Below are 23,846 nucleotides of genomic sequence, written 5' to 3' on the forward strand. Positions count from 1 at the left end.
GAGACTTGCAAGGAGGCCCTATGATTAGGCCATCTTGTGGCACATACCTTGGTATTACTATTACACCTATACTACATTTAGATTCTATGAGTGATATTGAGGTGGCCAAGAATTTGGTTTTCCATGCGGAGAGAAAGCATATTAAGGTGCACTATCACTTTATCAGGGAGGTGGTAGAGGATAAGTCTATTGAGCTTTGTCAAGATCTCGACTAAAGAGAATCGTGCAAATCTAATCACCAAAAGTCTCTTAGTGGGACACTTTTCCTTCCTTAGGAAGATGATGGGTGTATATGAGATGACCTCTTTCCTTATCTTGTTATACTTTATGTACATTTATACTTTGTCAAATTTTTCTTGTTCTCTCCTCACTCAAGGCACATTCATCTTTAAGTGGGATGTAGTTAGGGGTAAAGGTACATGTGCCTATGCCTCCCTGTATTTATTTCACACACCGTGACCACAAACCTGTATATTGCAGGTGGTGGATTCCTATCATTGTCACATTATTATTTATTCTTTAAGTGACTACTGAATAAGGGAAGGGTGATTGTTGAAGTTCCCACATCTTGTGTCTCTATCTCTTGCTCTCTTGTTGTATTCTCCATAGCTCATATCTCTCTTTCTTTTTCTTGCTTGTGCTTCCACTCGCGCTTCTCCCTTCAAAAAGTTGTCTCTCATGTCAACAGGAAAAAAACTTATCAATGTAAAACTTGTTGATACAATCCAAAAATGTAAGAAACTTGTGAATGTACCAAACCTATCAACATAGAGAAACTTGTTGAGAAATAGACAAATGATGTATGCTCCAGAAAGAGATATCCTGATGAATCCCATATGCACAGTGAGGAGAGTAGAAGAACCCAACTTCTATAAAGCATTGTACATGACTATCACTTTCATAATGATGAATATAGTATCATAATGCTTTCCTATTTCAGTTAGTGTCATTGTTAGTCCAATACACAAGATTGTCTTTATAAGTCCAAGCTTCCATCTTGGAACCTAATTCACTTGTGTAACAATTTTCTACTCATTGTCCATGCTAACATGAATTTAGTCTTCATATTCCAACCTCCATAGCTCCTACCATGCTCTAGATTCGACATTTTAACATGGTATCAGAGCTCAGTTGAGCATGGCATAACTCTCCTATCTGCTCTCTGAGTCCTCTTAACCTTAGGTTAGCTCAAATCCAAGTCATGGTTCCATTTCTCACTTCCATCTCCACTTGACCTTGTGGTAGCCATAGCCAAAACAACACCTACCTAACTTTGAACTTCTGGATATCTCAAACCAGAGAATATCTCTTCAAGCTCTCTTCTAGAGATATCTCCCTTGACTCCCTGGGTAACTTTCTATCACTTCAAACACTGGCATTGCCATGGTTATAGCTCAGCATTGAGCTTGCTGCTAAAACTGCGCCTGCTGATGTTCGTACGGCCTGCTCCTCCTACACATAGCGCGATACTCGCTATCACCATAGGCAATTGAAGAACTACCTCTAAGATTTCTCTAGCTTAGAGAGTTTCCTAAATGATCTCTTGTATGAGCTGAAATATGAGAAAAAAAAGTTGGGTACAGAAACCCTAACTCTAAACTCCATAGCCATTGACCTTCAAGGTCATAAAACCTTTCATTTTCTTACTCCTTTCAGTCCATTGAAGATTCTATCCCTCTGGTCTTACTGAGCACTTAATGTCCAATAAAGCATGCTAAATCAACAAGCAAGAAGAAGATCAAGCATCAACATCCGACATTGAGCTCCAAGATAGTATTTTTTAAATACTCATGCACGGTGTTGTTAAACACTAATCATCTTGTGTCTCTTGACACATTGAAGTAAAACTCTTTTGCTGGATGATTTGCTACTTATCAAAAATGGTAGATCTCGAACAAATAACAAAGTTCAATGGAGAAGGCTTCCATGCCTAGAAGGAAAAGACCATGTACCATCATGAGGAAAGAACCGTGCGATCTCTTTGAAGATGATGAAGGTGATATAGATGGTGGAAAAGAAGATTCAAAAAGAGGGATCCTTGTAGTAGCTCCACTAAAAACTAAAGAATGGAAGAAGATGAATAACAAGGCACTAGGCATCATTGCCTGGGGACTAAGTGATGTGCTATGTCATATCTCTGGCATTAGAGATGCTAGAACTGCTTGGGAGGAACTTGACAGCACCTTTGGTACCCAAGCAAAGAATTGAAAGGTAAAATTACTCATGCAGTTTTATAAAATGGATATAAAAGATAGTAGAAATGATGTATGCTCTAGGAAGAGATATCCTGAATCCCACATGCACAATGAGGAGAGTGGAACAACCAAACTTCTATAAAGCATTGTACTTGACTATCACTTTCATAATGATGAATACAATATCATGATCCTTTCCTCTTTCAAATAATGTCATTGTTAGTCCAATACACAAGATTGTCTTTACGAGTCCAAGCTTCCATCTTGGAACCTAATTCACTTGTGAACAATTATCTACTCATTGTCCATGTCAACATGAATTTATTCTTCATCTTCCAACCTCCATAGCTCTTGCCATGCTCTAGATCTAACATTTTAACAAAGCTCATTGATAGTGAGAAACTTGTCAACAAGGAGAAACTCATTGATGATGAGAAACTTGTCAATGGGGAGAAACTCGTTAATGTGAAAATCTAATCAATAGAAGGCCCCCTAGCCACCCAATGCAAGAAAGAGAGCATGCAATGAGAGATAGATATCATAAGATGACTATTGATGAGTAACAAAAATATCATTGGATCCTCTACTAATTTGGTAATCGGCTTATATAGTGGAGGTTTTTAGACAATTCATATGCCCTTCATTTTCAAGTTAAGATTGTCATGAATTGCATGGTGGGGAGACTTGCTTGAGCTGGTGTGCCAAACACACACCATATACACAAGAGGAAGCTCACTCAAGAACACAAGAAGGGCGATGCAGGTCAAAACGTTTTCTTTCTGGTTTCTTCTTCTTTTTTCTCACACAATACAATGTACACAAGGTATAGATAAGATACAATATAAAGGAAAGTGACCTACTAAGTCAAATAGTGCATACCTGACTATACTAATCGACTAGTGCTATAACTATGCTATTTGTAGATAAGTGCAACAAACTAAATATAATAAGTGATAAGTCAGTGGCCATGTGAGGATCCTAATGACCACCAATGTGCTAAGTATATATGTGCGGACCCATCTAACCAAGCAGTCCATCATCAATGTCTGCAGGTGTTGAGATTGCTATCTCAACAATTTCTCTCAAGCTCAATGATGGGACCTAAAATGGGCTGGCACTAGCTATGGCACTAGCTGGACCTCATGCACACAACAGACAACCCCACCATATGGCCTTGCGGGCCAGGAGCATCTATAATACACCGATGTATACTAGATAGACTTAATTATGCGCTTGCAGTTGATATGTAGTCCAACGTTTACCTTCCCTTCTCCTCAGAGGGAGATCCCATAACATATAGGCATAGTGCCTCGTAACACAAACATAAGGAAGGTCCTTTTGGCTAATTGCTGCGGCTCCACTACAGCTCTCCTATACCTCGGGGATTGGCCCCAAGATGAGTTGCTCCCACATATAAAACATAACGCACAAACTCCACTCTTTTCTTGTTTTGTACGATCCAGGAATATATAGACCCTTACCAAACAGTCCCAAGGAAAGCTTACAACTGCCCTACAGCAAAGGCTCCTTTCCACTCCACGTATGAGTCATATCCTAGTAGGAAGAAAATTGCTATGCAATCCAGGACTGATACCATGTGATGCATCATGCATAATGTATATGATCTTAGTGCACAAACAATATTTATCAAATTAGCATTTTGTGATGTGGAAAAATAGCCCTTTCATGATTTTCACTAAATATATGCTTCAATGTATGGAGACTAGCATTGATTCCTCGTGCTACTAGCCTCTTAAACTAGAATATCACAATTCTAAATGCAATGCACAGTCAAATATTTCAAAGATTCAAAACTCTCTCAGCCCTCTTAATCTCTTAACATCACCCTTTTCCTCTAACGTTTAGGTTATGTTGTGTTGCGTAGGTGTAGGGTTTTATTTTGTATGTATTTTTTGCATAAAACGGAAAATCCATGAACTATGACACATAAACATAGCCAAACTGAAGCCAAACTTCATGCCTCATCTTTGTTATATAGTCACAACCACGAATCACAAATTTTTAGATTTTTATAACACAAAAATCCTAATTTTCTCGATTTTTAGCTATTTTCTCTATTTATTTGTGCATAAAAATAGATTATTTTTTAATTTATGATTAGTGACTTATTATGATAATTGAAAGATGTTTTGTCTTAGAATTTAATCCCATGCACATCTCTTTTTCCCACCTGAAACCAATAAAACCTTCATTTTTACACTAAAAATGTGCTTTTTAGGCTATAATTTAATTATTATGACTATTTATTATTACGGATCTACATTTCTTTTATGCACATCCCTAAATCATAATGCAAACCATATCCAAACAAATTTTTGATCCAAATGAATTTCATTTCAACCATCAAATATAAAAAGAAGCATATTTGCTTTGTAGAAATGACGTATACAGCTTACTTACGTGTTGCGGGTTTTCTGAACTAAATTTTCGGGTTGCCAATGGACCAATCGGCAACAAATATTCAATGCTAAACATCTCCCCTCAGCCTCCTCTTGATCTTGGAGCAATCTGGTTCATGCCATCCGTCATCGTATTCTCTTCTTGATTCTTGCCATGTGAAGCATCATTTGGAGGAGAGAGAAATACTGAAACTCGTTCTTCATGTCGAGGCAGCCATTTGATGCATGAAGACTGGCAATGGAGAGCATAGAGAAGCACAAGATTAGGGATGTAATTAGAAGGGGGGTTGCTTTGAAGCTCCATAGTCCCCCCTCTCCAAAAATTGGCGCAGCAGCAGGAGAACGTCGCCCTTATCTTCTTCCCACGAAAAAAACGGTGCCCCTCCCTACAAAATCAAAAATTTTAGGGGCCCCAAGGGGAGCCCCCAAGGGTCACACCCTTTTAGCCTTCAAGTCCTTTTATACCTCCCCTTTTGGGCTTTGGACCCCGGGCACTCCCATTTGATTGTACGGTGTCGGAAGTGCAAGCTGAAAATTTCTGCACACTCGTCTCAAAGTCCCGCACTGCCGGGTATCTCTTGAAGTCTTATTCAACAATCAAAAAAAGTATGAAATTTTCCCAATCTTCGTTCGGTGGGTCTTTAAAGCACCTTAGAGCCTTGTCGCTTAAAATCATACTGATTGTAGCTGCCGCCTTCGATGAAGTCTATTTTTCCCTTGAAATTCAAAATTTATGGCTATTTTTAAGCACTTCTCAAAGTCAAAAATCACCACACATTGGCGATCACAGGATAGGGTGACTCAGCCCGTCGAATCCCACAAATAGATATGCACATAAACACAACCACAAAGAGCATCAAGATGATAAAAAATAGATACACAACAAAACACATCACATCTCTCACCCCACTCCCTTACAAAACCAAGGCAAAAAATCCATGAGGAGTAGGCCTAGCATAATCTAATACAAAGCCCAAAACTAGTCACTAATCGACTGCTCCAACACGACCAAGCTAAAAAGAACTATCATAGAGGTCATCCTACGTGGTAGGCTGAACTACTATCCTAACGAAGGACAACTCAACTAGGAGCTCCTCCTAGGCAAGGACTCTTGTAGCCTGATCAATAAATGGTGTCTTTTAGCACATTGGCATTGGAATCCCTGATTTTCCATACTCGAGCATGTAAAAAGGAGGGAGGTAAGCGTAGTGACCCAAGGGGAACAGGGCATCGGCCTCATGTCCCGTCTCGGTACCCAAGAGCTACCAAGCCCTCGCAAGGCATCACTTAAACCTTTTCTAATGCTCACTTTTATTTTCGCTCCAAAATTCTTTGATTTTTAGTTTCAGTTAGATGCCATCCCTAGGAAAACAAGGCATCGGTCCCAGGTCTTGTCTCGTCCCCAGGAACCTACCAGGCCTTTGCAAGGTGATAAACAAATGCTCAAATATTTTTCCTTTCTTTTCTGTTGATATGGGGTTAGAACCCCTTTTTACATACCTCTGTATATTCATAGATTTTCTTTAGGATATTTAGGGTTTTTTCCTTTTGGTTATTTTTAGTAGGCTTTTTTAACTACCCCACACTAACAGGACCTCCTAGAACAGTCGTCTAGTAGATCAGTAGAACAGGTTCATTAGAACTCCTGTCTAAAACAGGTCTTTCAATGCCTGACAATGCCAATACAAGAGGCAATAACTACTTAGATCTCCCCAATTATAAAAAACCTAAACTTGGGACTTCATGCCTTGATTGCCGGTCCCCAACTGACAAAAATAAAGCACCCTTACAAACACATATATCATTAATTGCTTAAGAGAAAAAGACTTGAAAAGGGGACGAAACCACTTGGAATGGCCACAAGAAGCTCCTCTGAGCAAAGGCTCCCTCCACTAAAACACCAAATGCACCTACATGGTGCAATCACTAAAACAACAAACCATTAAATGCACCTACACCAAATAGGCATAGGGCCCTCTTGGCCTAAATAAATAACACATTGTACTATAGACTAACTAGCCCTCTTGGCCTAAAGAAATCAAACATGACACTACAAAACTGTCAGGCCCTCTTGGCTGAAAAAAAAACAGACATTAAAACTCTTAAAGAAATTGGCCCTCTTGGCCTAAAGAAATCAAGTAAACTAGTTCATATAGATCCCTCCTTGGAAGAATCATTGTAACTCTATGTCGGGGATCTCAGATAACTACTCCAACAATCCCTTTTTTATTAGGGCCCTTGGATGCTCCATCAAAGTATAACATGTACGTCCACAATGGGTTTACACAGCTAGCTATCAAGGACTCCCCTATTTGTAATGATGATAATAAAAATTCAACATATTTAAAGGATGAACTGACGGCTCCATCCCACCTTCTTTGTTAAAATCAACATGGATGCTTGTCAAGATTTGTAAACAGTGATGGCAGAAAACTTGATCTCCCATACAAAGGTACCATCTTCTTGCTCAATCACTTTGTATCCTTTGCTCCACTAGATAAGCTTCCCCTGATGATATCTTTGCTCTAGATATGGGTGCTCCAAATAAGGGATTAACTTCCCCATCAACCAGTTTAAGCTCCCGTGTAGGTCTCAAATCAACCCCTAGCATGGACGTGCAATGCATTTATCGCATTAGCATATTCAGAAATAATATGGTTTAATCTTATTAAGATTAACCTTATTTTTAAATTCCACTCCCTGTAGATCAACTAGTACAGCCGTAAACTTATTTTTACCTATCATAACTACCTTGTAAGGGCCATCCCATCTAGGTTCCAGCTTTCCTAGAAATAGCTCTCTATGTGCATTGCATTATAGAACTAACTGTCCTTTCTTAAATGTATATTTCTTCACTTTTAGATCATGTAGCCACTTCATCAGATGCTTAACCACTTCTTGTGCAACAAACTCTGCAATTTAAGCTCATCCAAGTGGGCTATAGTCATAAACCGCTCGAATAGGACATCTTCATTACCCAAAGAATGATTTATTGCGAATCTTATGGTTGACAATTCAATTTCTAAGGGTAAGACACACTCCTCCCCATAAACTAATTTAAATGGGGTGTGGCCAGTGGCTCATTTAAATGTCATGTTATACGCCCATACTGCCACATACAATTTGGTATCCTAGTCCCGTTTCTTTTTGGAGACTATCTTGGATAGGATACCCACAAGTTGCTTATTGGTACTTTCAATTTGTCCATTGGCTTGCAGATTATAGGGGGTCATCTTGTTATGCTTGATCTTCCATGCTTTAGTTAGGCTTTTAATCACCTTGTTAAAAAAATGGGTTCTACGGTCTGATACTATTTCCTTTGGCAAACCAAAACGACAGATAATCTGCTTAAGTAGAAAACTGGTAGTCTCTTTTGCATTGTCTTGCCTTGTCACCCGTGCTTCTGACCACTTTGTAAAGTAATCAGTGGCTACTATAATGTATCTCTTTTGAGTAGTAGACGACGGGGTAATAGGACCCACAAAGTCGATGTCGCACTTCTCAAATGGAAGGATAGCCATAATAGGTGTAAGTGGTCGCTTCCTATTCTCTCGATTGTCATGTCTTTGACATGTATCACATCTCTTAACATACTCGAATGAATCCTAGAAGATGGACGGCCACAAATAACCAACTCTTAAAGCCTTCTATGTCGTCAACTGCCTAGCAAAGTGCCCTTCACAAGTGGAGTCGTCGCACTCCTCCAAGATAAATGGAACCTCATTAGGCATCACACATCGGTGATAGATATCATCGACACCTTGCCGATATAGTCTTCCTGTGTGATCAAGGAAAATTTCAATCCCTATTGTTTAATTTTCCTCTTCTCAAATTTGGATAGAGTAGCTCAAGACTCTCACATAGATAAATAGTGCGTTATAGCGGCATACGATGTAATATTTCCTCTACGAAATATCCAAGACCCAAAATCTCGTGCAAAAGCGGCTCAAAATAATCTCTCGCAATGGAAAAACCTTTGGTTAAGTGCTCCACCCTCGCGCAATAGCAAACTCCAGCTCCGTGTTGTCACATATAGGAAGTCGTGGCTTGAAAACTGTGAGCCAATGTAGGCCTACGCGGGAACACCCCTTCAAGGGGGAAAATGGATAATGGATAAATTTTTGTCAAATTTTTTTATGGATAAACTCCTCTCCCCTTCAGCCATTGCATGGCGGGGGAGAGGGAGTGTGAGAGGAGTGGGTGTGGAGTAGGAGAGCATGGGGGGGGGGGGGGGGGAGGCTTGCAACTTGCCACGTGTGTGGCTATCCCCCCCCTTCAAACTATGTGACCCCCCTCTCTCAAGCTTAGGGGAAGGGAGGAAGGACTGATCGTGTCTCGTGCTATTGTCGCTTGAGGACCTACCGCCACCGTCCGTCTATTGCCGCAGGCTGCCACCACCAAGCTGCACTGCCATCGTCATCACCATCACCATCACCATCATCATCATTATCAACATCATCATCATCATCCTCTTCATCTCCTTCATCGTCATCCTCATCATCTTCCCAATCATTTTCTCTCTCCATGTCACTTCCCTGTGATCTCAAAGGAATTGACAACAAGGCAACAATGACCTAGAATCTAGAAAGCTAAAATCCTAATTTATACTGTTTTAGGGGAACGGAATGGGACTATGCCTTACGGGCAGAGAGGTCGAGCTTCGCATCCCTCTCGTTTCCCATTCTCCTTAAACCAAGTGCAGTATAAATCTGCTTCGACCCTGACGTTTCTAGGCAAAGTAGTTCGTCTGGGGCTCGATACTAGTTACCCCCTAGGAACTTGACCATTAGGGAAACCCTGATTCAGGTCGGTCCTAAGTGGGAACAGCCGGAATGCTTTCGCTTCGTGGCAGACTTGGGAAGACCTAGATCGCAAACCCCATGACATTCCTTGGGAGTGCCAGGCGGCGCTTTCTGGACTCTCTTCCCGATGGGCTGCTAAGAGTGTCCTACAAGCGGACAGGGGGACATGTTACATACGAGGAGGGAATAGACGCCATATCAATCTTAAACAATTTTTCCATGTCACCTCCTTCAACCAAGACCTCTTTTGGCTCTCCGAAATCCACAAGACATTCTACAATGCCCTGTAGCTTTGGTGGCTTGCTCTTGATCTCATAATCAAACTCTTGCAAAGTGATTAACCACTTTGCTAAACGATCAGGTGACTATAACTTGTTCAGCAACAATCGAAACCCTTCTGCCTTCGTATGAAAAGCCACCTTCTCATAAAGAATGTAATGCTTGAACTTTTTTGTCGCAAATACCATCGCAAGGCATAACTTCTCCATAAAAGGCTATCGGATGGTACCACTTTTCCTCCAAAATTTGGGATAAGCAGCTGATACTATACATGGTGGCTGCTGAAAATATATACAACATTTCACCTCTTTTAGGTGCTTTTAAAACAGGTGCTTTGGCAAGCTCCTGCTTCACATCGTCAAAAGATAATTTGCAAGCATCACTCCATGCAAACTGACAATTGAAGGACAATAGGTTCGTCAGTGGCAACGCTCTTTCTGCCAAGGCATTGATAAACCTCCGATAATACCCTACCAATGACAAAAAGCTTTGCACCTCCTTTGGAATACAGAGCGGACTCATGGTGACTATAACCTTGATCTTTTCAGGGTCAGTCGCAATCCCTATTGAACTGACCACATGGCCTAACAATAGCCCATAAGGCACTCCAAAGATGCACTTCCGTGGGTTAAGAGCTATGCAAAATTGTCTACAATGCTCAAAACACTTCTGCAAAATAATCAACTGCCTTACTCTTATGGTGGTTGCCCCCATGTCATCAATGAATACTTTCAACTTCTCTAGGGAGATGTCAACAAAGGTCATATCGATTGTTCTTTGCTACGAACCAAGTGCCTTACATAAACCAAATGCCATCACATGGTATGCAAAGGCACCAAAGATAGTAATAAATGTCATTTTCAACTTGTCTTGCTCAACAATTGCCATTTGGTTATACCCCGCAAAGCAATCCATGAACGAATATATTTCTCTACCTACTAATTGATCCAAAATTTGGTCAATAAAGGGCAACGGGTAGTAGTCCTTGAATGTTTGCTTATTTAGCTCTCTAAAATCTACACAAAGTTAGATTTGATTATTATTCTTCTTTTTGATCGCAACTGGTTAACACCATTCAGTATGCTCAACATGGAAGATCAAACCCTCTTTTTGCAACTTATAAAGCTCCTCAAACATCCCATCTCTTAATTCAAAAGGCATGTGCCTTACTTTCTAATGTATAGAATGGGTACCTTCCTTTATAGGAATAGTATGCATAGCCAAACTGGGGGGAATGCCCCTAAGTTCGTCACAACTCCAAGTGAAGATGTCACGGAGCTCCTGAATCAAAGACACATAGTCCTCTCTGTCTTCCGAACTGAGCACATAACCTAATTTAATTGGCCGCGAATCATTAGGCGTACCAAGGTTCAACTCAATAAGATTCGTGTCTCTTATTAGATCTTGAGGCTCTATCAGCTCATTCAATGTTATCTGATAAATGTCCTCTGTAGTGGACTCTTCTTTAGATCCATCTCTCGATGACGTGTCACTGCTAGATGGGTCATCTATTGTTTCTAGTTCAATTGAGGATAAAGGAGCTCTCTCACTCTGAGGAGACTCAGGGTAAGCATCCACTATTACATGATTAGCATCTCTACCTAGAATCACTCGACCAACGGGTATATCGATTTAGTAGTTTGTTCGTAAGATCCATGGCCTACCTAGCAAACTCGATAGCTAGGATGTCCTACAAACCTTATCACCCTAAAGTCGAGATAGCATTCCATGCTTGCAACGCTAACGTGGACTTTATTGATGCAACCTTCTGGTTGTCTTAGACTGTCATCCGTATCCTAAGAAATGTGGAGTTATCTTTTTGGATTTCGAGACCTAGCCTCTTCATCAAGTCTAAACTCATGATATTGACAGAAGATCCAGTGTCCACGATAGCATGCTCTACTAATATTCCATCCATGTATGTTTAAGCCCTAGGGCAATGCTTTTCAGCATGATTGAACCAATATTCTCCCACTCGTGCTATGCCCAAAGGTTCTACAATATACCCAATACACAGGATTTTCTTGAATTCCTTGCGTACTCCTCGAGAAAGTTTAATCAATTGCAAGAGATTCATGTCTTGTTTAACTTCACAAAGAGAACTTGCTAGATCAAAGCCATGGTAGTTAGCCAAAGTTCTCTTCTCACGCCAAACCATTCTCTCCTTTGGGGCTTTGGTGCCTCTTTTTGAACTTTTGCATTCTTTCTTGACAATCTTTTATCCTTCTCGGGATCAACTTTACTATCAATAGGCCTTAGAGGCCCACCTTCCATATCAAGATTCAGAACTTGCTTTCCCCTAGCCTCTTACTTAGGGTTTCCCTCAACAGGTTTTACAGTTTCTTTGTCACCCTCTTTAATATTTTGACCTCTTGTTATGGCTCATAGATTAGAAGTTTCATCATCATTGACACATACAACTTGAATAAGATTAACTCCACTGCCATCAGGCAACTCCTCTACAATAGCTTTTCCTCGTTGCAGTATTTGTCTTGGTTCCTCATCTTGCTAGAGATTATTCCCTTGTGCATGATGGTTAACTGGACCTGGTAGTTTACTCCCTTGTTGGAGATAACTAATCTTACTCCAATAGGTAGCAGCTAAATGGCTAGACTTCCTACAAATTTTGCATTTGACATTTGGACAATTCCTAGAGAAATGTGACTCCCTATCAAATTCTACTGCTTCTTAAGAAAATTGACATCCACAGTTATTTGTCTATATTATTCAGAAATCATATCAGTGTAGTGCTTCATCATGTCCTTAACTTTGCCAAGGACATTGGAGGCACTCGACTCTAAGCCGTGATCATCTGTCTATCGTCCCATCGGCCTAACCACTTGATTAGGAATTGGTCTTGCTGACCCACTGAGACAACATTAGGATTCGTTATTTAGTCTCCATGATCTAGTGGGCCCATTTGACTAGCCATAGGCATAGTCATACTACTGGGAGAAGCTGGTAACATAGGCAAATTTGACATGATACTCCCTCTTCCATTCACATTTGACATGGGGTCCCCTTGACTCCCATTGATAAATGCCAAATTATTACCATTCCAATTTATCTTGCTGCACAAGCCGTTTGCAAGTGCGACTCTACTCCTTCTGCTTGGGTAATAGCAGTGTCAATGTCGGCCAAAGCAACACTGCTAATCTACACCTGGATATTGATGAAATCCAATCCATGTAGGAAATATTGCAATTGTTCAGCCAGTGGAATGGGGATATAAGTATTAAGTTTGTGAAGAACTTGCTTTAGCTTCTTGGCATAGGCCTGGACATTCTCATTTGGCTCTTGGCGTGCTACATGCAAGACATGCAACCAATACTGTCCACCCTTCTCAGGAGCAAACTCTCTACGGAAGGTCGTGAAGAATTGGTCAGTGCTAGTTATGGTTTCGGCCTCTAGATTGTGATACCATACTATTGCCCTTCCTTTTAACATCATATTGAAGAACATCATTAGGTGTCCTTTGTCTTGGATTCGATAGTTGAACATGAGCGTTTGAAACTCCTTAATATGTCTCCATCTTCTTCTGCTACCCCATGGAAGATGGGAAAAGGTGCTCCTAATGCCGCTAAATTCAGTGTCCCTGTTGGAATTGCAATGGGTTGTACCATGGCTACAACCAGATTGACAACAGGAGTTTGTGTAGGTAAAACTACACCCCCACTTGAAGTGGATTGATTGATTGGAAGCGGGGAAGTAGCAAGACTTCCAATTGCACTCAAAGAGCTGCTTATGACACTTAGCTTATTAGAACCACTGGCACTTATGCCTAACGAGCTGCTCTTTTGAGGAGAATAACGCCTTAGAATCTCCAACTGTTGTCTAGCCCTCTTAGCATGTTCTGCTTTTTGTATTTTCACTTGATAGCTCTTATCAGAGGGGACATAAACCAACTATTTGGTCCCTAGAAACCCTAGATTCGGAACCACCACTTATTAGCGGCTCCCGAAAGATGCGCCACTGATGGGACAAAAAATGGGCCGGCACTGGCTATGGCACTAGCCGGACCTCATGCACACAACAGACAACCCCACCACATGGACTTGCAGGCCAGAAGTGTCTGTAATACACTAATGTATACTAGATAGAGTTAATTATGCTTTTATACCTGATATGTAGTCCAACGTTTACCTTCCCTTCTCCTCAGAGGGAGATCCCATAACATAAAGGCATAGTGCCTTGTAACACAAACATAAGATAAGGCATAAACTCCACTCTTTTCTTGTTTTGTACAATCCAGGAATATATAGACCCTCACCAAACAGTCCTAAGGAAAGCGTACAACTGCCCTACAACAAAGACTCCTTTCCATCCACTCCACGTATAAGTCATATCCTAGGAAGACAACTACTATGCAATCCAAGATTGATACCATGTGATGCATCATGAATAGTGCATATGATCCTAGTGCACAAAAAATATTTATCAAATCAACATTTTGTGATGTGAAAAAACAACCCTTTCATGATTTTCACTAAACGTATGCTTCGATGTATGGAGACTAGTATTGATTCCTCGTGCTACTAGCCTCTTAAACTAGAATATCGCAATTCTAAATGCAATGCACAGTCAAATATTTCAAAGATTCAAAACCCTCTTAGCCCTCTTAATCTCTTAACATCACCCTTTCCCTCTAACGTTTAGGTTATGCTGCGTTGCATAGGTGTAGGGTTTTATTTTATATGTATTTTTCACATAAAACAAAAAAACCATGAACTATGACACATAAACAAAGCCGAAATAGAGCCAAAATTTATGCCTCAGCTTTGGTATACAGCCAAAACCACGAATCATAATTTTTTAGATTTTTATAATACAAAAATAATTTTTGTTCTATTTTTAGATATTTTATCTATTTATTTGTGCATAAAAATAGATTATTTTCTGATTTATGATTAGTGATTGATTTTGACAGCTGAAAGATGTTTTGTCTTAGAATTTTATCCCATGCACATCTCTTTTTTCCACCAATAAAACCTTCATTTTTACATTAAAAATGTGCTTTTCAGGCTATAATTTAATTATTGTGACTATTTATTATTATAGATCTGCATTTCTTTTATGCATAGCCCTCAATCATAATGCAAAAAAGATCCAAACAAATTTTTGTTTCATATGAATTCCATTTCAACCATCAAACATAAAAAAGAAGCAAATTTCCTTAGTAAAAATGATGCATACCACTTACTTGCGTATTGCGGGTTTTTTGAATTATTTTCTCAGGTTGCCAATGGACCATATAACAACAGATATTCAATGCTAAACATCTCCTCTTAGCCTCGTCTTGATCTTGGAGCAATTCGGTTCATGCCGGTCGTGTTCTCTTCTTGATTCTTGCCATGTGAAGCACCATTTGGAGGAGAGAGAAAGACTGAAACTGGTTCTTCATGTCTGGGCAGCCATTGGATGCACGAAGATCGGTGATGGAGAGCATAGAGAAGCACAAAATCAGGGATGTAATCAGAAGGGGGGGATTGCTTTGAAGCTCCATAGCCCCCCCTCTCCAAAAATCGGCACAGCAGGTTGACATCGCCTTCATCTTCTTTCCATGAAAAAAGCGGCACCCCCTCCCCCCTCCTCCAAAATAGAATTTTTAAGGGGCCCCAGGGGGAGCCCCCAAGGGTCACACCCTTTTAGCTTTCAAGTTCTTTTACACCTCCCCTTTTGGGCTTTGGACCCGGGCACTCCCATTTGATTGTTTGGCGTCGGAATCGCAAGATGAAAATTTATGCACAGTCATCTCAAAGTCCTGCACTAGGGGCATCTTCTGAAGTCTCATCCGATAGTTGGAAAAATTATGAAAATTTCCCAATCATCGCTCGGTGGGTCTTCAAAGCACCTTAGGGCCTTGTTGCTTAAAATTGTACTAATTGCAGCTGCCGCCTTCGACGAAGTCTATTTTTTCCCTGAAATTCACAAATTTTGACTATTTTTAAGCACTTCTCAGAGTAAAGAATGACCGCTCACTCAACTATATCTCTGCAACTCCAAGTAAGCTTTGAGACTTCATCCAAATGAGGCTTTCCAGGCATCTACATAAATTGACTAATAAGACCAATAACATAACTCAAGTTTGACCTTGTAATAGTCATGTAAATTAGACTCCCTACTATCCTCCTGAGCATAGTAGGGTCTTCTATCTCAACCCCAATATGAGTACTCAACTTTACATTTTGCTCCAATGGCACTGAAAGAGCCTTACATGCTATCATACCATACTTGGACAACATGTCCAAGCCATACTACCTTTGGGATAGCCATATACCATCATCACATCTAATCACCTCAATACCAAGAAAGTACCTCATCTCACCCAAATTCTTCAGCTCAAACTTTTTCTTCAAAAGGTCCTTAACTTTAGCAATTCCATTGTCTCTACCACCAATAATAATCACATCATCCACATAGATGACTATGATGACCAAACCTGCACCTCTCTTTCTCACATAAAGTGAGTGATTAGCATAAAAAATATACAAGCCAATGTTGATAAGATACTCTCCAATCTTGTAAGACTGTAACGTACTTGCCTTGATTATGTGATGAGTGATGTTTTAGTAGTCACACAGAGTTTACCTTCTAGCCACCACCATCTGTACTCTAACTAGAATGATCGGATTTTGTCCGGCTAGTTAACCCTAGGTCTACCCCACAGGGGGGAAGCATCTTGCCGTTACCCACGGAGGACAAACATGAAGGTTTCTAATTGACCTAAAAGTCACCTATCAACAACTAGCTCACATCTGAAGGTGCCCTTCGAGTGGCTTCTTGTCCGGAAGGAGTGACTACCATTACCGTTGGTTCATGGAGTATAATGCTTTTTTCCAGTAGTAGACTAAGGATTTATGAAATCCCTCGCAATGCTCTGGCAAAGCCACCGTACCTTTCCCCTAAGATAATTTATAGTTCTCGGGTTTTGAGATCAAACCCTTGTTGGTAAGTCAGTGAATCGGTCCTTCCTAGAGTTTCTTCATAGCATTTTTTTTTGGGAAAACCTCTCGGCTAACGGAGACTACCCTTCCATAGGATTGGATTCTCGTCGGGAATTCATCCACCCACTTCCCTCTATGGAAGTTCTTAGTTATCTAATTACCTACCACATTATGTGAAACATATAAAAATAGCTTCATTAATTTAAAAAATTATTTTATGCACAGTTGATCATTTTCGTAATTTACTCATGGACATACAATAAGAATAAAATAAATTCATTGATTATATTTCATAGTGTGTGTTCTCTCGCCCATATAGGAGAAAAATTACAATTTCACGTATTGCCTCATTCGACGCATCTGCACATCACCAAGATCAAATCCACTTATAGCTAGTGTTTTTAGGTGTCCCAAGTAGAACGTGGGCCATACAAGGGACCAAGTAGTTCCTAGGTGCGTAAAGGATTTACTAGCAAGAGCCCCCCTAGCACCTTAACCACCTCTTACTTAATACGATCCCTATTGGGAGACCTCTCGCCATCGGAGTCGGTCCATGCTTCCACGGTGGTAAAACATATCTTCTTGGTATGGGGATTCAACATCTGTCCTTGGGGGAGGTATATGGCTCCTCAATTTATATATGTTCCTATACTTAATTCAATCAGGATCTAATCTAGAAAATCACAAACAAGATTGATGTCTTCAAGCAGTTATGACTTCAATCAACCATGCAACTTTCAAGTGATGATTAATCTAGTAGCAATCGATACTTGAATTTCACATAATGAACTCTTCCCCTTGGAATTTAACTAAGGGGATCTAGATTTTGGGGTCTCTAACTTCCCAGTTTAAGGTTTATTCTTGTAACCAAGTTTCTTGGCCTTAAGTCAGTTTTTTTAACTTAGAGATATTTTTGGTCTTAAAATCTTCCATCAAAGCTTCTGGATTAAACTATATCCTGGACTGATTTCTTCGGGGTTCATTCTTAATAAATCAGTCTTGAAAAATTCATCATGATTTCTCTTGAGTTTTAGAATTTCATAGTTTCTCTAACAGTTTTTGCTTATCTTATTTCTATTGAGTTCGAATAGAAATTTTTAGAAAAAAAACCAGTGGTATCGAAATTGGTAAAGGGTTATTATCTGTGCTCGTGACTTTGTTAATGACTCCCGTGCTCGCAACTCCAATTGTTGCTTCCATGTTAGTAGGGTCATTTGCAATTTCTACTTTTGAATTCTTTTTCTTTGGGGTCATGACGGAAATATGATTCATAGAAGAAGAAGAATAGGACAGTAATACCTTTTAGCAAGGGTGTAAGACTCTCGATGATGATAATGGTTATTGCGGGATTCAATGATGTAGGCCTCACGGATGATTCTTCTTACCTCGTGGAGAGCAATACTTCTCTCTCTCTAGTAGATAGAATAGGAATGAGAGTAGAGGTATGACTTCTAATCGGATTGATAGAATAGGATAAATTTCTTCAGTGTCTTCTCTTCTCGGATTAGAGTAGAAGAGGATGAGAGACCTTCTGTGTATCCCCTTCCTTGGGTTGAATGGAGTGATGTCTCTTCATCTCGCACAATAGAGTCTCCTCCTTCTTGATCAACGTCTCATCCTCGTCAGGATTGTTCTTGTCCCTCTTCTTGGTCATCCCCAAGCCCTCAATTTATAGTTTTGTAAGGGGATAAAAGAGAGGAAACTTGCTTTTTAGTGTTTCTTGATGACATCATCGATGACAAAGAGAGAACACTTTCTTTTAGCACTTCTAATGACATCATTGATGATGTTAGAGAGGGAGCTCCATTTTTGTAGCACGAAGATAAAAATTTACAAATATATGGGCAAGCACCACGTGGTGCATTGTCGGGGCAACCGTCACTCCAAGGCTTACGACCAAGGCATAGACCTTGGCATACTTGGCAACGGGCTATGAAGGCTTCATTGGCACCATTGACTGCACACGAGAAGCTCCCACTAGCTTGTAGGAAAATCTTCTCGGAAGGTCACCCATCCCGATAGTTTCGTCACCCAAGTGCACTCAACTGCCAACCACTAGGCTAGTTCTTTTTGTTGTTCTATACTACAAACATAGTTTTAATAAGCTAGTCTTGGGAGAGTCTCCCAAGTCTTTCTTCCATGAACTGGCATATAATACCTCTTTAATAATAATAATTATCTTCATAATGAGAGTCAGTTTCATAATTAGAGCTAACTTTTTTAAAAATGTACAGCATAAATCAATTTTCTTTGGAATGTATATGCACATTAAAATAAACTAAGTAATGAGAACATTACAAAGACCATGCTCTAGGTACTTGCTTTAGCCCATAGAGCGCCTTCTTTAACCTATATACATATGTGGGATACTGTAAATCCTCATAATATGTTGGCTGCTCCATATACACCTCTTCTTGCAATTCACCATGCAAAAAGTCATTCTTAATATCCATTTGCTGCAAACTCCAACCTTTGGCTACTATTGCCAAAGCAATCACACATCTAACAATTTCCATTCTAGCAACTAAACTATATGTCTCTTCATAATCTATGCCATATATTTGATCATAGCCTTTTGCAAACCAGCCTAGCCTTATACCTACTAACAAAACCATCTATATTATTCTTAATTTTGTAAACCTGCTTACAATCAATAGCTTTCTTGCCCTTAGGCAATGGTACTGGATCCCAAGTTTTATTGGCTTCTAATGCAACCATCTCTTCAACCATTGTTGCATCCCAATAAGCATGAACAATAGCATTTTCAAAATAGGTGGGTCAACATCCTCAATCACCTTTACTACATAATCATAATAGTGAGCTGCATAACTTTGAAATCAAATCTTTTAACATGGTATCTGACCTTGTTAGACCTGCATACCACTGGATCACTTAGTGAAGCCTTTACATTACCATGTACTCTCTATATACCTAGTGTCCTAACTAAAGGAATACCAAGATCATCATCTAAACTCTCTGAACCACTAGAATCTCCATCAAATCCCAAATGACTAGTAGAGGCATCATTACCATTAGACACTTTCTTCTTCCGGCCTTTGTTCTTACTTGCAACACTTGTAGATGCACTTGAAGATGTGGGACTGCTCGTTAGTCTCCCTCCTAGATCAAGGGTTAACTGTAGATGTAGTACTAGATGATGTTTTTGGTCCACTAAGGCTCTGTGATTCTTGCTTTTCTTTCTACACATAACTATCATGATCATCATCATTATCCAATCATCACTACTAGATTCATACCGACTGCTCATCTTATAAAAAATAACATTTCAATTCACTCTGAACTCACATATGACATAAAAATACCCTTTTTTATCTAAAGAGTATCCAATAAAAATGTATTTTTTGGCCTTTGGATCAAGCTTCTTTCATAGCTCATCTGGCACATGAACGTATGCAATACAACCGAAAACTTTTGAGTGTGACGCATTAGGCCTATTCCTTGTAAAGCATTCTTTGGGGTCATTCCATGAACTGCAACTATGGCAGTTCTGTTCATAATATAAACATCAATATGAATAGCTTCAAATAAAAAATAGTTTGACATATTCTTTTCAACCATTAATACATGTGTAACTTTTGCAATATGTCTATTTTTTATTTTTGCAACCCCATTTTGCTATGGTGTATACATGTAAGTAAATTGTCTCTTTATCCCATGAGACCTCTCAAGAAGTTACTGAACTCATTAGAGAGGCACTCTCCCTCTTTATATGATCTCAAGCACTTAACTTTCAAGCTTGTTTTTGTTTCAACATCAACCTTGAAAGTTTTGAAGTGCTCAAATACATCACTCTTTTCCTTCATGAAATATACCCACAACTTCCTTGAAAAATCATAAATGTGACAAAATATTTGTTGCCACCAAAAGATATGTTTTGTGTAGCCCCCAAATATTTGTACACACAACATTAAGTATATTCTTGCTCACACCTCTATCATGCACAAAAGGTTGTCTTACTTGCTTACCAAACTGACATGCTTCATACACTTTATGAAATTTTACAACTCTAAAAGTCTTTTCTTTCTTTAAAGTATTTAACTCTTTTTTGAGTTGAATCTTCCATGTCTTTGTATTTATTGAAAAATATTCTCAAACATTGTCCAAGATACATGAAAAGTTTCTATATTTTTTATATGCCCCAACATAGTGTTGTCACAACGACTGCAGATAGTAAATATATCACATTTTTGTCCTTTGCATTTAATTCGTTTGTAATCGCAAGGTCACTAAGCTCTAGCTCCTTTTATTCACATGAAAGAAACTCATAAAGGCCTTTTCCAATAAGGAACTTTGTCACATGGAGCTTCCATGATGGGTACTTATTCTTGTCCAGCTTCTCAATGATGGGGTAAAATTGATACAAAACAGCAAGCGATTCTTCAACAATCTTTCATAATAAGTACACAACAATACACTAAGTAGCCTTTTTTACTGACTGCTCAATAGTACATGTAATCTACAACTTGCGTATAGATAAGACTTGCATTTTTTTCATGGAAAACACCTAAAGACTTAAAGATACAAAATTTGTAATATATGCACCCACTTTCGGTCAACACAACCAAAATTGCAATATACCTTAAAACTACTATTAGTAACCTTGCAACTTTAAAAATAGCCTCATATGGCCAAAAAATTAGCACACAAGCCTTAAAGGACTTACAGAATATATAGTGCTCTACTCACACACCAAATCTCACAACAATCTTAGGTTTTTAGTCTGCCCTGCTTTTGGTGCCTCCATAGGGCACTATCTAAGTGAATGAGTGGAAGAATGGAAGAGCTTCTTACCCATTACTTGCTTGCTCCAATCCTTGCATCTTCTTCTTCATTTCAACCTTCGAAACCAACCTCTCTTAGTGGCACCACCATGATACCATGTCATGAATTGCAAGGTGGGTGGACTTTCTTCTACTATGCCAAACACACACCATACTCACAAGAGGAAGCTCACTCAAGAACATGAGAAGGGAGATGGAGACAAACACAAACTAAATATAATAAGTGATAAGTTAGTGGCCATGTGAAGATCATAATTATCACCAATGTGCTAAGTGTAGTTGTCCAAATCCATCCAACCAAGTGGTCTATCATCATCAATGTTGTCCGCACGTATTGAGCTTACCATCTCAATAAAGATGGAAAATTAGCATAGATTACAATGACTGGGGATTCTAAAGAATCAGTTACTTTGTATGGCTGGTCTAAAATTTAAGGTTGGTTTGTGGTTCTCTATAGTATGGATGTTTTTGAAGATTCTTATCATATGTTGGTTGGAAGACCCTAGTTTAAGTAGGCTAAGATGATGCAAGATTGGGGCTCATAGTTTGTGATTATTACTCATGACAAGAAGGAAATTAAATTTTTACTCAAGATAAGATATTGGTGAAATCTAGTTGTCGGCTAATTGTGGTACAAACTATTAACTTAAATTTTGAGGTGGATGATGATGAGAAAGGTCTGTTTCTTCAAGCTAATCCTACAATGGTCCTTGTCTTTGAAATTGATATAGAGAAAATAGAATAGGAATATTCCACTATTACAAGAGTTCTTGAAAGGTAGAGCCTGAGTGGAAGCACGCAAGTGGAAGCAAGAGCTATGGCAGTAGTAGCACATAGAGAGAGAGAGAGAGAGAGAGAGAGAGAGAGAGAGAGAGAGAGAGAGAGAGAGAGAGAGAGAGAGAGAGAGAGAGAGAGAGAGAGAGAGAGAGAGAGAGAGAGAGAGAGAGAGTGTGTGTGTGTGTGTGTGTGTATGTGTGTGGGAACTCCAATAGTCAAAATGTGTGACTGGTCTTCACTTATTCAATAATCACTAAAAGATTAAAGAATAAAGTGATAGTGATGGGTGCCAAACACCTGTAGTATACAAGTGTACAATTATGGGATGTGAAGTAAATATAGGGCAATATAGGCACAAGTGCCTTTACCCCAAATAACATCCCACTTAAAGGCAAATGTGCCTCTAGTAAGGAGAGAACAAGAAAAAGTGGCAAAGTACAAATGTATATAAAGTAGAATAGGATGAGGAATAGATATCAATGTCATCTCAGCCTACGTCCATCATCTTTCTAAGAAATATAAAACGTTTCATTAAGAGACTTTTAATGATAAGATCAATAGGATTCTCATCAGTTCATTGAGATCTTGACAAGCTCAATAGACTTGTCCTCTACCACCTCTTTGATAAAGTGATAATACATCTCAATGTGCTTTGTCTTTGCATGAAAGACTAGATTCTTAGCTAACTAAATAGCATTCATAGAATTTGAATGTAGTATAGGAGTAATAGTAATATCAAGGTCTAGCCTAACCATAGGGCCTCCTTTGCAAGCCTCAGTGGTTGCAGAGTATAATCTACCTCAATAGTAGATAAAGACCATGCATTCTTACACCAAGGACATCCAAGAAACAACACCTCTAGCAAAAGTACAGACATACCCAGAGGTGGACTTCCTACTATCTACATATCCTACATAGCCAAAGTCAGTGTAACCCATGACTACGACTATAGTGTCTTGACCACTGATGATGACACCCAAAGAGGCACAAAAACAAGGCATAAAAATGTAGATGCATTTACCACATTTCTATTTTTAATGGGGAGAATAACATTTAAAATACTCCCTTACACATGAGGGGGACACATCCACATCCATAATAAATAACTAGTATATATAAAAGTGTATGCGCATGCATTTGCAAAAGGTAAGAAAGAATTGAAATGTAAAGGCTAAAGCCTTACAAATACAAATGTAAGGAAAATTCAAAGAAATAATAAAAATATGCAAGGTTGTGTGTCTTTTGGGGAAAATGTGGGGTATAGAGTGCACGACTGATTATGTGCCTCTTTCTCCCTCTTTCTTTTAAGATTCCTATGTTGGGGGTAAAGGCACCTTTGCCTAGCCACCCGTGTATTATTACACTGACAGTACCTACCACTGCACACACTGCAGGTGGTAATGCCCATCACCGTCACTTTATTCTTTATTCTTTTAGTGGCAGTTTGAATAAAGGAAGGCCTGGCCATACATTGTGATCGTTAGAGTTCCCATTTTGTGTCTCTCTCTTTCTTGATATTACTCTCTCGCCATAGCTCTTCCAAGTAAACTTCGATCCTTCTCACCTTTCAATTGGTATCAGAGCATGGTTGCCTGAGAATTTTGACTTGGTTCGTGACTCCTTTAGC

This window comes from Lygodium microphyllum, chromosome 6, assembly GCF_053477565.2.
Source record: "Lygodium microphyllum isolate KBCC chromosome 6, Lygodium_microphyllum_v1.1.10, whole genome shotgun sequence".
Taxonomy (NCBI): Eukaryota; Viridiplantae; Streptophyta; class Polypodiopsida; order Schizaeales; family Lygodiaceae; genus Lygodium; species Lygodium microphyllum.